General features: G+C 40.7%; 1 protein-coding gene and 1 non-coding gene across 3 annotated transcripts in view; both read right to left on the reverse strand.

Annotated features, from left to right (window-relative positions):
• Window positions 1-16436, reverse strand: part of Efcab11 (EF-hand calcium binding domain 11) — a 132449-nt gene that overhangs the window by 42778 nt on the left and 73235 nt on the right. The window lies entirely within an intron of this gene.
• Window positions 1051-1191, reverse strand: LOC150054806 (U4 spliceosomal RNA). The gene has a single exon (XR_016537709.1). It is a non-coding gene; the product is annotated as a U4 spliceosomal RNA (small nuclear RNA).

Here is a 16436-nt window from a genome sequence, read left to right on the forward strand (position 1 = left end):
AAACCAAGGAAACAACAAAACTTGGGTAAATGAAGGGCTAAGTATAAATGAGACAATAGTATTCCCACTAAAAGGTCAGCACAGGCTAACATGCCGAAGGAAAACAGACCCCGTAGAGAAATCATGGGATTGTTGTACTGTATTTATGGCCAGTCATACTAGCAAAAGGGGGTTCTGGCTTCCCCTGAAGCATTTGCAACTTGAGAGCTTATAGAAATGAAAAGCACATTTGTACTTGACAAGAAAAAAAAAACTGAACAAATAGTAGAGGGCTCCTTGTTTGACGAGCTGGAAGAGTATACTTAAAAGTAAAATTAGGGCAACCATACGATGTTGAGACCATGACCCAAAGACTGCAGAATGATAGGAAGAGGTCAGCGTGAGAGGCCTTGGCATGGGCAGTTACCTGTGGCAGGTGGGAAAGGAGCTGAAGAATTTGCAGACCAAGAGCTACATGTCAAGGGCATGAGAGTAAGATAACCTTTAGTACGAAAGATGGAATGTTGGTTGGTGATATAGTCATAATGTTCAAGGTATACATGTGAAAACAGAATCAAGTAACGGGAGATGGGTAGAGTTGGGAGAGATGGGGGAGAATGATGGAGGAAGTAATATGAAGATGCATTGTATTCATACATTGATATGTTGGATTGAAAACCCTTTTTACAATGATAATTTACAAATAGGACGCTAAAAACAAACAAACAAAAAAACCCACAGAGAGTGCCAGATATTGGTGGATAATGCCTATAATCCTAGTTATGGAAGAGACTGAGAATCTGAGGATCATGGTTAGCCAGGGCAGAAAAGTCTGTGAGCTTCATATTTCCAATTAATAATCACAAAGCTAGAAGTAGAGCTATGGCTCCAGTAATAGAGCAATAGCCTTGAACAAAACAGCTAAGGCCAAGACCCTATGTTCAAACCCCAGGACAAGCACAAAGAAAGGGAGTGGGGGAGGAAGAAATGCGGGAGGGAATGAGGGAGGGAAAGAGTGTTTGCCAAATAATATCATCAAATGCCAAAAGAGACTTAGATTGTTTTTTTCAGTCTCCATAGAGACTGTCAAAAATTGCCAATGCCAACTATATTTCAAATCATCATGGCAGGGTATTGGGAAAAGTTTTCAATTAGCAATAATCACGCCTTGGATAAACGTCACTGGCTATGATACTACCACTGTGCAAAGCTGAGACTTAGATATTTTTTTAAACAAAAATCTGAGGTTAGTCCCATGAATGTCAACATACACACTGGAAAGTATTTACCGTGGATGGTTCTCTCTCATCACTTGGGCCAAACATATACAGTCACATTTTTTGACTGTGGAGAACACAGTGGTGCTATAACACAAATGGGACAAATGTTACACATAAGGAAAATCAAAGGCAAGAAAGCCTTCAGAAGACTGGGCATAAACAGTAAAGATGCTCCATCACAAGCAATCTGGACCAAGAGTCAACAGTTCATTTCAAAGTCTCTTTCCAAGGGGAAAATACAATATAGTCATGGAACCTGTTGGACCCCTTGGATCTCTCAGATCTCCCAGCTGCTAGAAATCCCCTGCTGCCACTTCACAGCTTCCAGCCAAAGGCAATGACCTTGCTCCTCCTGCTCAAGGTTATGCCCCTCTCCCTGGGATGTCTGGTCACATAGGAGAACAGGGCAAATTGCTGTAGTCTCTTATCTCTGAGCGAGTTTGGGTATTTAATTTTAAACTTAACACACACACACACACACACACACACACACACACACACACACACACATTTTTCTTTCCTCCTCTAGGATTTGGATCTGTGAAGACTTTGAGAGCTGGACAACTGAAAGCAGACCCCATTCTTCATCTTGCTTAGACACCTAAAATCCATGAGCTGGAACTTCTTATTTTGCTTTCTTTTAACCCTTAAAGACCACTAAAACATAATATAAATGGGGGATATCTCTGGATATTTGATTTCTGTCCCCAATCTTGAAAAGTTATCTGACTCACAGCTAAAGTAAAATCCATAATGACATAAATTTATCAGTCATGTTCAGTCATGTTAAATATGCTTGCAGTGTATATGCACATGATGGCTGTCCATTCCAAGTCTACACCCAGTATACAACTAGAGTTCTGGACCCAGTAAACAATCATCCCCAGGTTTTATCTTCCCTCTTGTCCCTGATAGCCGCCATTCAGCTTCCAGTCTCCAGGAATTTGACTGTTCTAGGAACCTTGCTTTAGTGAGTCATCTGTTAACTCTTCCCCAAACCTCCCAAGTTAACGTTTATAGAAGAAAGCAGCTGTCTTTGACACTTATGTTCCATCTGCTTGCCTAAGAGTTAAATACAATTTATGATCATCAAAATAACAAGTTCAACTGATTATAAGTAGATGGGGAATAAACACCAACAAGAAACATAAACAGGTTTAGGTTGGGATAGAAATGCATATGAGTCACAAATATTCAGTTTGTTGTGAATATTCTCTAGAGAGCCTGGCACAGGAGCTGGAAGCTCCCTTTAATGTGGGGACTAATCAAGAACTCTTCTCTTGTATATAAAATGCCACCAGTATTTAATGTAGCCTGGCAAGGTGCCAGGCTGCATGCTGTCATAGTATGTATGTAAACTATACAGTAAGATGAGACAACTGTGTCATAACCACATTTTCTTTCTTTTTTTGTTGGTTTTGGGCTTGAACACAGGACCTGGGCATTGTCCCTGAGCTTTTCTGCTCAAGGCTAGCCACAGCTCCACTTCCAGTTTTTGAGTAGTTATTGAAGATAAGAGTCTCATGGGGTCTTTTCTGTCCTGGCTAGCTTTGAACCACAATCTTCAGATCTCAACCTCCTGAATAGCTAGGATTATAGAAATGAGCCACTGGCACCCAGATACTCAATATTCAACTTTCTTCCCCTCCCTCCCTCTCCCTCTCCCTCTCCCTCTCCCTCTCCCTCTCCCTCTCCCTCTCTCTCTCTCTCTCTCTCTCTCTCTCTTTCTCTCTCTCCCCTTTCTTTCTCCTTCCTTCTTTCCTTCCTTCCTTTCTTCCTTCCTTCCCTCCTTCCTTCCTCCCCGCTCCCCTCCCACACTTTTTTTTGTCGATTGTAGGGCCTGAACTCTGGGCCTTGGTACTGTCCCTGAGCTCATCAGCTCAAAGCTACCACTTGAGCCACAACACCACTTCTGGTTTTCTGGTGGTTAACTGAACATAAAGAGTCTCATGGACTCTCTGCCCAGGCTGGCTTTGAACTGCGATCCTCAGCTCTCAGTCTCCTGAGTAGCTAATATTACAGGCATGAGCCACCAGTGCTGCCCATTTTCTTTTAAGAGACAGTGTGTTACTATGCTGTGCAGGCCCAAGTAATCCCCTGGCATTGGCCTTCTACATAGTTGGCACAACAGACAGCAGCTACCTTGCCCAGACTCATTTCATATATAGTACACCTAAACAGGGATTATCCAAGGTGACACTAAGAAGGGTCCAGCTAAAGTTTCCAACTCAGTGAGACTCCAAAGCTTGTCTCCACTTTACCTGCCACATTGATTACTGAAATGAGTATTAAAAAAAGTCTCACAAGAATAAAAATGCAAAATTGAGTCTTTGTTTTCCATTAGCATTATACAAAATGACAAAATATGTCACAGCTAGTGTTTTTGTTAAAAGATGAATTTCACACACAATGGATGCACTTAAATCCTCACAACAGAGTGTAGGTTGTATAGTCTGCAATTGTTATTTGTTTACACAAGAATGATTTTAGCTAATTAAAGTCAGAATAGTGAGGCGATATTTGTAAAGAAGAACTGAAGTCAGACGTCTTAATTATGCTCTCAGAGTAGCATACGAAAGAGGATAAGCTACAAATAAAAAACAGGAACTTTCAGACTGCAATAGAAGCTAAATGTGTTACATCTTAAGATAACTGAATAGACACAGAGGCAGAGAGAAAATTTTAAATAATTCAAAGTGAGAAAGCAAGTGACTAGTTGGAAAGATCGCAGGACAACAATCTGTGGAAACATCCATGGCAAAGCCAAACTCCAATTCTATTAGAAAATGAAGCATGAAGCCCAGTGTCACTGGCACACACCTGTAATCCTAGCTATTCAGGACTGAGACGTAAGGACCGCGGTTCAAAGCCAGCTGGTGCAGGACAATCTGTGAGACTTAAATCTTCAACGAAAACTATTGAAAAAGCCAGAAGTGGAGCTGTAGCTCAAGTGCTGAGTGCTAGCCTTGAGCAAAAAAAATCTCAGGGACAGCTTTCAGACCCAGAGTTTAAGCCTCAGGCCTGGTACAAAAACAATAAAATAAAGCATTATCTATGAGGGTTTGATTACAGAAATGAATACTCTCCAAATAACAAAAAATTAATGCATGAATGTGTGGTTGGCTATTCAAAAGAAATATAAATGAGATTTCAAAAACAGATGTGGACAATTGAGAGGCAGGCATTAACACTGCCGTATTTAACCAGAAACAAGTTCTGTGGAGTCACCTAAAGGAGCCATGGGCAGAAACCCTCAAGATAAAGGACTAGCCAGAGGTCACTCATCATTCCCTCCTATCCAGGACGCAAGATACGAAAACAGCAGCAGAAATCCCAAGAGGGCAGCTCGCAACCAGGAAAAGGCTGCCTGCATCTTCCAGTTCCTTTCTCCATCAATGTTCCATGAACTAACATCATCAAGCACCATCTGTGCTCATCAGACTTTCATCACTGTGACAACTACCTGAGGGAAACAAATTAAAAAAAAGGAAGACAAAAGGCTGGGAATATGGCTTAGGGGAGGTGTTCTTGCCTAGCATGCATGAAGCCCTGGGTTCGATTCCTCGGTACCACATACACAGAAAAGGCCAGAAGTGGTACTGTGGCTCCAAGGTGGTAGAGTGCTACCACCTTGAGCAAGAGAAGCTCAGGGACAGTGCCCAGGCCCTGGGGTCAAGCCAAAGGATTGGCAAAAAAAAAAAAAAAAAAAAAAAAAAAGAAGACATTTACTCTGGTTCATGGTTTCTGAGGTTTCAGTTCATGATTAGCTACTGGGCCCATCATTCTAGGCCATGCTGACCAAGAACAATGTCATGGCAGGGAGGGCATGGCAGCCAAGACGTAGAGATATAGAGATGGGTAGATAGATAAATAGATAGAATTAGAGAGAGAGAGAGAGAGAGAGAGAGAGAGAGAGAGAGAGAGAGAGAGAGAGAGAGAGAGAGAGATGATAGAAACAGATGCAGAGAGAGAAATGAAGAGAAATGAAAAGAGAGGGTGGAGACACATGGAGAGAGAGAAAAGGACAGTGAAATGGGGAGATGAGAGGTGAGGAAGTAGGCAAGGAGAAAAGTGTGGAGAGATGTAAGGGGAAATAGAGATAAAGAAAGGGAGAGAGGGAGAGAAGGATGTGAGGCTGAGTGGGTGTAGGGTTAGATACCTTTCCAAAATGATTTACTCCCTCCAACTAGGCTCTTACCCCTCATCTCTCACCACCTCACAATAACGCCATCAAATAATGAATCCATTAATAGATGAATTCACTGATTATGTCAGAGCCCTCATAATCTAATCACCTTTCAATGATTGGATCAACTGGGATCCAAATCTTCATTGTTTGAGTCTTTCGGAGGTCCCTTCCCATCTACACCATAACACAGGCCTAAGACACTGACCCTAAGATCTTGGACAGACTTTTACAATGGAATCTTCTGACCTCGAAACTCTATGGTACAGAATATCTCTGACTTCTCTACACTTAAAATACACCTGCCACTTTGTCATTACCTCCAGCCCTATACCTGCTCCTCCCTCTGTGTCCCTTCTCATACTCAATGAAGTTACCATTCACTCAGGCACACACCAGAGGCCTAGGATTCATCCTCAACTCTGCCATGTCCCTCTTGTCCTACTCTGCATCCACAAAGGACTATGGAGGCAGACAGAAAGCATCACTGAACACATCTGCTTTTCATTTGGGGTCTGGATTCTAACATAAGACTTTTTTTCCCCTTTTTTATTGTGATGAGGAGTTCCCAGGAGTTCGGGCAAAGGGACTGACATAAAATCTCATTTATTGAGCTCCCACTTTAAATCTAAATACCATGTTCAATTTCCAAGGTAGAATACTTAGAAAAATAATAGGTGGTTTTTTTTTCCTCCGTTGGTCTTTTAAACATTAGGAAATTGTAGTATGTTGTTTAGAGAAAGAGGAACACTAAATAATGCCCAAAATTCTTCTTTGTTGGTAAATATAATTGTCCAGTGTTTTTTTTTCCCCTTTTCATAAAAAAATGATGGTCTGGAGGTCTGACTCAGCAGCAGAGCACTTACCTAGCAATCATGGTAGCCTGACTTCAAACCTCAGTACTACAAAGAAGAACAAAAAAATCTACCTGTCTATCTATCTCTCTATCTATCTATCTATCTATCTATCTATCTATCTATCTATCTAAAACAAAACATGACGTTAAGGGCTATTTATCCATCTGTCTATGTCTCTCTCTCTCTCTCTCTCTCTCTCTCTCTCTCTCTCTCTCTCTCTCTCTCTCTCTCTCTCTCTCTCTCCATATGTGTGTGTGTGTGTATAACCTGTCTACCCACTGATCAACAGATGTATTATTTGATTGTGCCATTTGACTGACATCTCCCCATTTCCTCTTATACCCCTTCCCATTTCTGATATCCCTTGTTTTATTCTCTCTAAATATTTGACTTCTTCATTTTTTTTTAAGATTCCACATATAAGTGGGATGTCATAACTTTCTTTCTGTGAATGGCCTATCTCACCTAGCAAGCTCATTCACATTGTAGAAAATGGCAGAATCACCTTCTTTTTGTAAGGTTTAATACTTTTCCTTCTGTGGACATACACACCACAGTTTATTTTCTATCAGTGGGGATTTAAGTGGTGATAACGTACTGTGAGTGATGCTGCAATGAACATGGGAACATATTGCTGGTGATATGATGATTTCATTTCCTGTGAGAATACAGTCTTCTTGAATTTTCTCTACCTTTCTCCGGACTGTTTTACACATGGTTGCATCACCCTACATTTCCTTCAACAGTGCAAAGATTTTCTCTTCTTTACGCCATCACCATAGACTTTTTTACAACAGCCCCCCTAATGGGTGAGTGGTTCTAATTTGTATTTCTCTGACATCTTTCTATAGATGTGGTGGTCATTTTATGACCTTTTCGCAAACAAGTCTAGTCTACTCCTTTGCCCATTTCATTTGTTTTTCTACTCCTGTGTTGTAGATGTTCTTTGCAATTTTGGATCCATCAGCTCTATGTTTTGCAGCTTTAATTTCACGACCCTTTGAGCCAATCAACAGGCTTCCTTTTGATAGTCTCTTTGTTTTTTGTTTTGTTTTGTCAGTCCTGGGGCTTGAACTCAGGGCCTGAGCACTGTCCTTGGGCTTTCTCAAGGCTAGTGCTCTACCACTTAAGCCACAGCACCACCTCCAGCTTTTTCAATGTATGTGGTACCAAGGAATCAAACCTGGGTTTTCATGCATGCTAGGCAAGCACTCTACCACTAGGCCAAACTCCCGGCTCCTTTTTAGTCTCTTAAACTGTAGTGATGCATTCTGGGCAAATCCAGAAATGCCTCCTAAGTAATCTTTCCAGTTTGAGATCTACAAGGTTGGGGCTTTCCTCCCAACCATTCTTTCCTAGTCTTGCAGCATCTGAGTTGAGATAGCAAAGACGGACATGGTTTGACTCCAAAACTTACTTGTTATGGGAATGCAGTCAGGGCACCACGTCTCTCTCTGTTAGTTTACGTACAGAGGAAAAGAATAAGGTAACGCTGTTGACATGTGGGCTTCTTAAATTCAAGAGCAAATGATACTGATAAATGAGGGGTCAGGTATTGCCCTGGGCACCTGAAATTCCAAGAGGCAAATCATAGTTCTGCCCAAGTAAGGCAGTGCTGTAACAACATGACAGGATACACATTAGGATCAAGTTGCATGAAACCAGACAGGTTGACGGGACTGGAGGTTCAGGCAAGAACCAAAATGAAACAGGTGTGTAAAAACACCAGACGGATGCCTGGTTCACTTAAAACTCATCTTTTGGTTGATTTCTTTGCCACCTCCCTTCCCCAGCCCCAGGGTTTACAGCTGCTTGTCAATGACCTGGTCTTTCTCTTGTGTCTCTGAAAGCTCATATTTCATATTGACAATGAAATAGCTGATGGTCCCAGGTTCCTTTTCTTTTCTTTCCTTTTTTTCTTTTTTGTAGAAACTCTAGTTTACCTGTGAGACATTGACTTTGCAGATTCAGCATTCCTGGTGCCTGCTCTTATAATCATACAAATAAGAATCTTATGCAATTGATACTCATGGACTCATCTGGAAGTTGCATAGATTGCTTAAGCACCCCTCCACCCCCGCCCACCATGCTCCTTCATTAAGAAAGTTTCACAGAGAGACTAAGTCCTGAATTGTAGTCTAGACAGGAAAAGTTTGTAGTCTGGAACACAGACAGAAAAAAAATGACATCTTTTGATTCTAACACTTCATATATTTTACCACTGTAGCTCATTATCTTATACAAGAGAATAAAAATGAAGTAGACACTAGAAATAAGAAAGTGGAAACCAGAAAGTCTGGTATATAGTTTCTCTTCACGGATAAGAAAGTAAACAAATGACTTAGATCACAGATGCTTTGGCTCCTTGGTCAGAACAACTGAGGTAGAGGACAGTATTTTATGTTAGAATTTTTAGAGGGCTTAAACTATGTCCAGAGATTCTTCTTTTAAACAAAGAAATAAGCAGTCTTACAGAGGAGTTGTCATTTAACAAAGCAATCTATGAATATGTTTCAATATCACTCTGTCCCTCCCAAATCCACCAATTCTTCAATTTTCTTTTTCTTTTTTTCTTTCTTTTTTTTTTTTTTTTTTTTTTTTACTAGTCCTGGCTTGAGCTCAGGGCCTGAGCACTGTCCTTGGGCTTTCTCAAGGCTAGAGCTCTACCACTTGAGCCTCAGCACCACTTCCAGCTTTTTTTCTATGTATGTGGTACCGAGGAATTGAACCCAGGTCATGGTGCATGCTAGGCAAGCACTCTACCACTAGGCCAAACTCCTGCCCGCCTTTAATTTTCTTAATGTTGTAGGGTATGCACTGAATTTTATGATTGTATTCCCCCAACTTCCTCTCTTCATTCATCTATCCTCCTGATCCTCTCACTTTTCAGTATGTTTCCTAGAGTTTATTTTGTTGGAATGTGACTTCACTTTTTTAAAGAATTACATCATCTGAGTTTTCTCCTTCATCTACCATAGTTCAGATACTAGATTTGTATTCACTTGCATACCACCCTAGAGTGTCTGCTTACATGTTTCTAAGTTAATTCTAGCTTTCACTTCCCCGTATAAAGAAATAGATTCTTCTTTTTTTAATTTTAATTTTTAAATTTTGGGGCGTGAACTCGGAGCCTGGGCACTGTCTCTGAGTTCTTTTGCTCAAGGCTATCACTCTACCACTTTGAGCCACAGCATCACTTCTGGTTTTCTGGTGTCTAACTGGAGATAAAAGTCTTATGGACTATCCTGTCCAGGCTGGCTTTGAACCATGGTCCTTAGATCTTAGCCTCCTGAATAGCTAGGATTATAAGTGTGTACCACTGGTATCCAGCTGAGAAATGTCTCATTATGCTCTTCCCTTAAGAGGAATCTACTTACATGCCTAAATGTGGCCACAGGACTTCCCCAAGGCTATCTCTTCTAGATCACTTGCCTTTTGGAGAAACTAACTCACCAGGCTATGAAGACAACTAAATAGCCCAACAAGCAGGCCATGTGGTAAGAGACCAAGGTCAACCCGCCATGTATCAGAGGCTAATCCTCCAGCCCCTGGCATGCCTGAGAGACATGAACTAGAATGATTGGACTCAGCACTCCCAGATCCCAGTCCTTCAGATACATGGGAGATACTCAATGCGCATTATTTTAACTAACTAAGGAGCAAACAATTTGTTACTCACTGATAGCTAACTAAGACACAGGCTAGGAAGGTATCAGCCATAAGACTTTTGTATTCTCTCAAAAAACAGTTCTTTTAGCCAGGAATCAGTGGCTCATGTATGTCTATAATTCTAGATACTCAAGAGGCTAAGATAGAACAATCAGGGATCACAGCCAGCCAAAATAAGACAAAACTAAGAGACTCTTATCTCTAATCAACCATCAAAAAGCTGAAAGTAGAAATGTGGTTCGAATGGTAGAGTACCAACGTGGAGTGAAAAAGCTAACTAAATGCCAGGCCCTGAGTTCAGGCCCCACTACACAGAAAAATACAGTATGCATAGCTATGAAATGGAAGATACACTGTGACCCCATCTCAAATAGACTGGATTCACATAACAAAGAGTATCTTTTTCTTAAGCAGCAGTTTCAAACAAGGTCAATGGCGAGTTGTGAAACGACCCAAGTAACTTCTCAGAGAGCTAGAAAAACGAGGAAAGCAGTAATAGCTATAATTATTTGAATAGCATCCGAATTGTTTTACTAGAAGTAATGGCTTGAACAGCTAAGCAATTCATTTCCTTTATTTTAAAAAACATAATTTTATCTGGATGGTGAGGATTATTCTTTAAAGGTGTTAAATCTGTAAACGAAAGAAAGGGTATTTTATTCATAAATCCTTCATGCATATCTAATTACTGCCAGAAATTAGCTTAGGCCCAGAGAAGATGACAGAGATGATTCTGGATCCTTCAGGAACTCCCAGAGGAAACCGGTACTTCTCATACAGCCATGACCAATGTATGTTTAAAAATATGGCTGCACAGGCCTATTTCTAGGTGGGTGAACATCAGATCTGGGGAAAGTGGCATCTGGGTGTTTGTGATGCTAAAATCATAACTGATTCTGAAGCTTCATCAGAGAGCCGGCAAGGAGGTCGACACCACAAGAGAAGCCCTTTATTCTCCCATCCATTCTTACTGAGCACCCAACCAAGATCAGCAGTTCTAGCTATTGAGAATACTACTCTATGCCAAAAACAAAACAAAACAAAACAAAGAAACAAACAAACAAAAAAAAACAACCCCACCAGGTCAGACTACGACAAAGGAAGGTGTACAGGTAAGGGCCACCCCAGTACATCATGTGTTGGCTTGATTAGTAAATGGATTAGTCATAGATTCTAAGATTTCTTTTTCTTTGAAAGAAATCAAATTGCCCCTCTACTACAGCCTTCCTATTTCATAGCTGAGAACTCTAGAAGCTGGCCTTCTACAGCCACACGGTGAAGAAGAGAACTGAACTTAGGTTCTGTCAATCCTGTTCTAATGGGCTTTTTCCTTGGTTTATTCCTCTTAGGTCTAAAAGATGTCTTTAAGAACCAGGACAAGGCCAAAGTATATTTCTCAATCGATTCTAGAAAGCTTGTGTCATTACTACAGGCTACTATCTCAGGGCCCATCAATCTAGGGCTTTTTTTTTTTTGAAAAGATATAATCAACTGAGAAAAAAATAAGGCAGATATGAAAAATGAAAAATGCCTTTGAAGCGACTGTAGTTGTTACTGTTGGAAAACGTTTGAATTTCAAGTCTAGTAGGCATAAAATAAGCTCAGAGAAAACACCAGTTTTGGAATCTGAATCAATGACCTAGAAATAAATCTCACAGAAGGATAAATGAAATTTTGAAAAGAGTAGAATCAAAGGACATCAAAATGTTATTTCCAAATGGTTTGTAAAAATAATGTTTTTGTGCTACAGTGGAGAAACAAGTACATTTTAAATCTACAGGTATTAATAATATACTGGCATTTTGTTACATGACGCTAGTCACTTGAGGACTGAATTTTCTTGAATGGGGTTTATTACTAGAAATGCCTGAGGATCTTAAGCTAATACAAATTCTGTTTCCTCAGAGCTTTTTTACCCCTATCCGGGACCACTTCAACCACCCTCTGAAATTTTTCAAAGGACAGCATTTTCTTCTTTTCCTATGGAAAACTAAGCTTCCACGTCTTATCTCTTGATCTCTGTTTTTCCTGTCATGCACAACACTTCTCTTTCCATTGTTTCCACAGAATAGGAATTTCAAGGCTCTTCTCTGACTTTGTCTCATCTTCCTCCCACTTAATCACTGACATCCTCTGAAGGCTCTGTCTATTACCTTCTCCTTCCAATTACCTACTGATACCAATATGGCACCCTGACTAACTGCTGATGCTTTCCTTCTTGGAATATAAGTCTCTTTACATTGCTCCTCGATATTAAATCAACTTTAGAGACATTCAGTAGTTGCTGTGTCAATGCTTGTAAGATTTGGACTTCTCTGCATGTGTCTACCTCCTTTACAAACCCAGCAATCAGACATGATCAATTAGACCTTGGCCGGTTACAACAGTTTCTTTTGAACCAGCCTCTTCAGGCCCAGCCCTCTCTGGCAGCCTGCAACAGACAGGAATCTTTCTCACCATGTCACTTCATTGCCTAAAACCCAGGACATGCCCTTTTTAGTCCATCTCCCCCTAACTCTTCCCTAGAACAGCTTTTCCCCTTGTAAGTCAGGTATTCCCAAGGTTTAGCACCACAAAATTCTTCCTTGGAGGATGCCTTCCCAGCCTGATCTCCTTCTACAGTGGATTCTCCCTTCCCCAACAAGTCACACCTAGAGCCCCCCCCACTTTTGCAGAGGCTAGGATAATGCAGGAGAAGGGGGGAGCAAGAGAAGAATCTCTATAGACGTCTGCGGGTAAACAGAACAGCATCAGACCATAGGTCTGCCAAGGATGAATTTTAACTATATACAGATTGAGAGGAAAAGACAAAGCACATCTCATCTCAACCACAATTTCTTAAACAGGAATAACAGAAATGGATACTGAAAGCATCTTTTTCTTAAATCACAAAATTCACAGACAAAATCCTTGATGCATTTTTTTGGGGGGGGGGTAGATTTCTCTTCTTTAATGCTCTGCCTAGATCTTATCATTCTGAACATAAACATGTCTTTTGGCATCCGAGAAGCTAAGGATTGATGACAATGGGAAGACTCAATATGTGAAGGATGAACTGTGTCCAGAAAACCGTGGGTCAGAAAGATATTTTCTAAATGGGAAATGAATTCTGACAGGAAGCTGCCTACTGGGAAATGAAGAAAGGCTCTGAAAAGCTAGTAATCATGATCAAATTTTAGTTTTGTGGACCAGTGGAAAAATACATGTGGAATCTACAATATATAAGTGATTTGGAAAAGAACTTCATTATGCAGAACCCCAGAATCTCTTAAAATCTGAGCCGTCACATCATCATCAACATGCTAAAGTGTCCCATAACTGTCTTATAACATAATTGATATTCAAGGACTTTGCTAGACTTGTAAATCTTATCTCTTCCACATCAAGGTTAGCTTCTGGCTAGGTAAAACTAGCAGAAAGGCGCTATGGGAATTGGGCAAAAGCTCATGTAAGGAGTCAGGAGGCGGGGAATTCCAAGATACTCCAGCACTTTCTTGGGCATCTGCAAAGCCCCTACAAAACCTCTGGTGTATAGCTTACAGGAAGAGGGTGATGGTAATGGAAAGACAAGGAAGGACAGCAATAAACAACACTGTCTAGGGGTAATCCAGAAATATTGGAACTGTAGATTTATAAGAGGAACACAAGGACAAAATCATAGAACACTAAGCAAAATACCCTTATACCCTCACTGCCAGGGATAGCAAGCCAAAAGAGAAAAACAAAGCTCTCTTAGGAGACCCTACAGGGATACAAACGGGCCTTCTGCAAAGTCAAAGCATAAGACTGGATTGCTATATCCTGTTCAGCAAGCAGAGGTTGGAGAAGGAGCCCCAGGCACTCCTAAACATCTTGGGAGAAGATTTATGGGCAGATTTCGTAGCCAGAGAGGGCAAAAGAGCCCACATTTTTGTTAACTTCAAATCCTAGAGGCTTCCCTCCCCTATTAGGTGGGCAGAGAATTGCCTTGGAAGTCAATGAGGACCCCGAAAATTGGTAGCAATTTGGACTCTGACTCATGGATACAGAACTATGTAGACAGGAAGTGCAGGGCACGAGCCAGAAGCCACCCTGCCTTAGTGAGGACTTGGAAAAGCCAAAAAAACAGAAGTTCAATACTGTAGAAGGGACCCACCATGGGCCACATCAGGGGGCTTGGAGGCAGTCCAGGGCCAGCCAGCCAAGGAGGAAAATATCTGCTGTGCTGGTGGGCCTCAGCCTACACAAAGCCTTTTGTGACTTCATAGAACATTTATTTTGAAAATCATTGCCAATGTCCTTATCTTAAAGCATTTCCCCTGTCTTTTGCAGCCATCACTTCAGAGTTTCAAGTTTCGCATCAAAGGTCTTCCATTTATTTATTTAGTTAGTTAGTTGTGAAGCTTGAACTCTGGGCTCTAGGTGCTGTCTCTGAAGTCTTCAGCTTAAGTTTACCACCCTACCACTTGAGCCACAGTGTCAGTTCTGATTTTCTAGTGGTTAATTGGAGTCTCACAGACTTTCAGGCTGGCTTTGAACCTTGATCCTCAGATCTCAGCTTCCTGAGTAGCTAGGATTATAGGCATGAGCCACTGATGCCAGCCTTTCATTTATTTTTGAATTAATGGTGTATATAGGGTGAGAAAGAGGGATCTAGTTACAGTTTTCTACATGTAGGCATCTAGTTTTCCCAGCACCGTTGGGATTTTGTCTTTTCTCCCCACTCATATTTTGTGCTATCGTTGAGAATCAGATGGTTGTAGTAGAGGGGACACAGGTCTAGATCTTCTATTCTCTTCTCTTGGTCTACATGCCTGGTTTCTGAGCTGCTCAGTTTTTGTTATGATAGCATAGTTTGGCATAGTTTGAGGCCAGGTGCTGTCATTCTTCCAGCATTGCTGACTTTGCTCAGGACTACTTTGGCTACTGGGCCTCTTTGTTCTTCTAATTTTAGATTTTTTTGTTTGTTTCTATGAAAAATGTCATTGGAGAAGACTGCATTAAATCTGTAGGTTGATTCTAGTAATATGGACATTTTCACAGAATCAATTCTGCCAAATTAAGTACATACATGAGAGATCTTCCATCTTTTAGTGCTTTCTTCATCCCATCCATTCCACCCTTTGGTTAGGGTTATTTTTAGGTTTTTAGTCCTAAATCCATTTAGATATTAAAAAAGCCCAACAACTCAATGTAAGTAATATCAACTAAGAAGTCTTCCAACTCAATCTTAATCAAGTTCAGTTTTCTGAAATTCATAGAGCCATATTAACTCTACCAAGCTAAAAGACAACAGTAATAGATGGATATGGTAGCTCACACTTGTAACCTTAACTACTCAGGAGGCTGAGAGCTGAGAATCATGGTTGGAAGTCAACCCTGGCAGGAAAGGCTATGAGACGCTTCTCTCCAGCAAAAAAAAAGCCTATATTGGTGGTGTGGCTCAAGTGGTAAAGTGCCAGCTTTAAGAGGAAAACAAAATAAGCCAAATGAAAGTGCGAGGCCTGAGTTCAAGTCCCAGTTATTGGCACCAAAAACTAAGAGGAAAAAAAAAAGACAGCAACAATTTCCACCATATCAATGCAAACTAGAAACCTAGTAGACAGAACTGGGGTCTATATGAATTTCCAATAGGAAATAACATTTCCTAGGAAATATTATTCAAGAAGGAAAATGTTGGACTTAAACAACATGTCCTAATAATCATTTAGGTTAAATACGAAGAAAAAGCAAACCTGGGATGTTCTTCTTTAGCTGCTAATCCTCTGGAGTCCTATCCTCCTCTCCAACCTCCAAGTACTTCTTCCCTTTTCTGAACTCCTCATTATTCCCTGACCTGCCAGCACTGGGACTGAGTAACCTGCTGCTATTTACTTTCCATGTATTTGTTCTTCTGCTCCCTGGGGAAGGGAAAGGAAGCATGCATGATATGGATGCTTGCTGATAAGACATACAGGCTTGCATGTGTTATGACCTCTGGTGATATTAACAAATATGGTTGACTGAGGGGCTGGGAGTTTGGCCTAATGGTAAGAGTGCTTGCCTAGCATGCACAAAGACCCAGGCTCTATTCCTCAGCACCCCACATACATAGAAAAAGCCAGAAGTGCTGCTGTGGCTCAAGTGGTAGAATGCTAGCCTTGAGAAAGCCCAAGAACAATTCTAAGGCCCTGAGCTCAAGCCACAGGACTGGCAAAAAAAATATGGTTGACTGAGAAGAATATGGTTGATTGAGAAGAAGAAACCTAGGATTCAAATTTCTAATTGATGTATTACTTGATTTGGGAATAATTCTAAGGCAATAAGTCTTTTATTATTTATATAAGTAAAAGGGAAAAAAAACAACATTCTCATCTAAAGAACTGAGAGCTTTATTCTGAATTCTAAAAGTTCTGTAAACTTACAGTTAATAGAGTAAAAAAAATGTCAAATTTTCCTTTAATAACTTCCTTATTTGTTGCTTCTTCCTTTGCTAAATTCCAGTCT

The sequence above is a fragment of the Megascapheus bottae genome, chromosome 14 (genome assembly GCF_031878675.1).
Source record: "Megascapheus bottae isolate mThoBot1 chromosome 14, mThoBot2.hap1, whole genome shotgun sequence".
Lineage (NCBI taxonomy): Eukaryota > Metazoa > Chordata > Mammalia > Rodentia > Geomyidae > Megascapheus > Megascapheus bottae.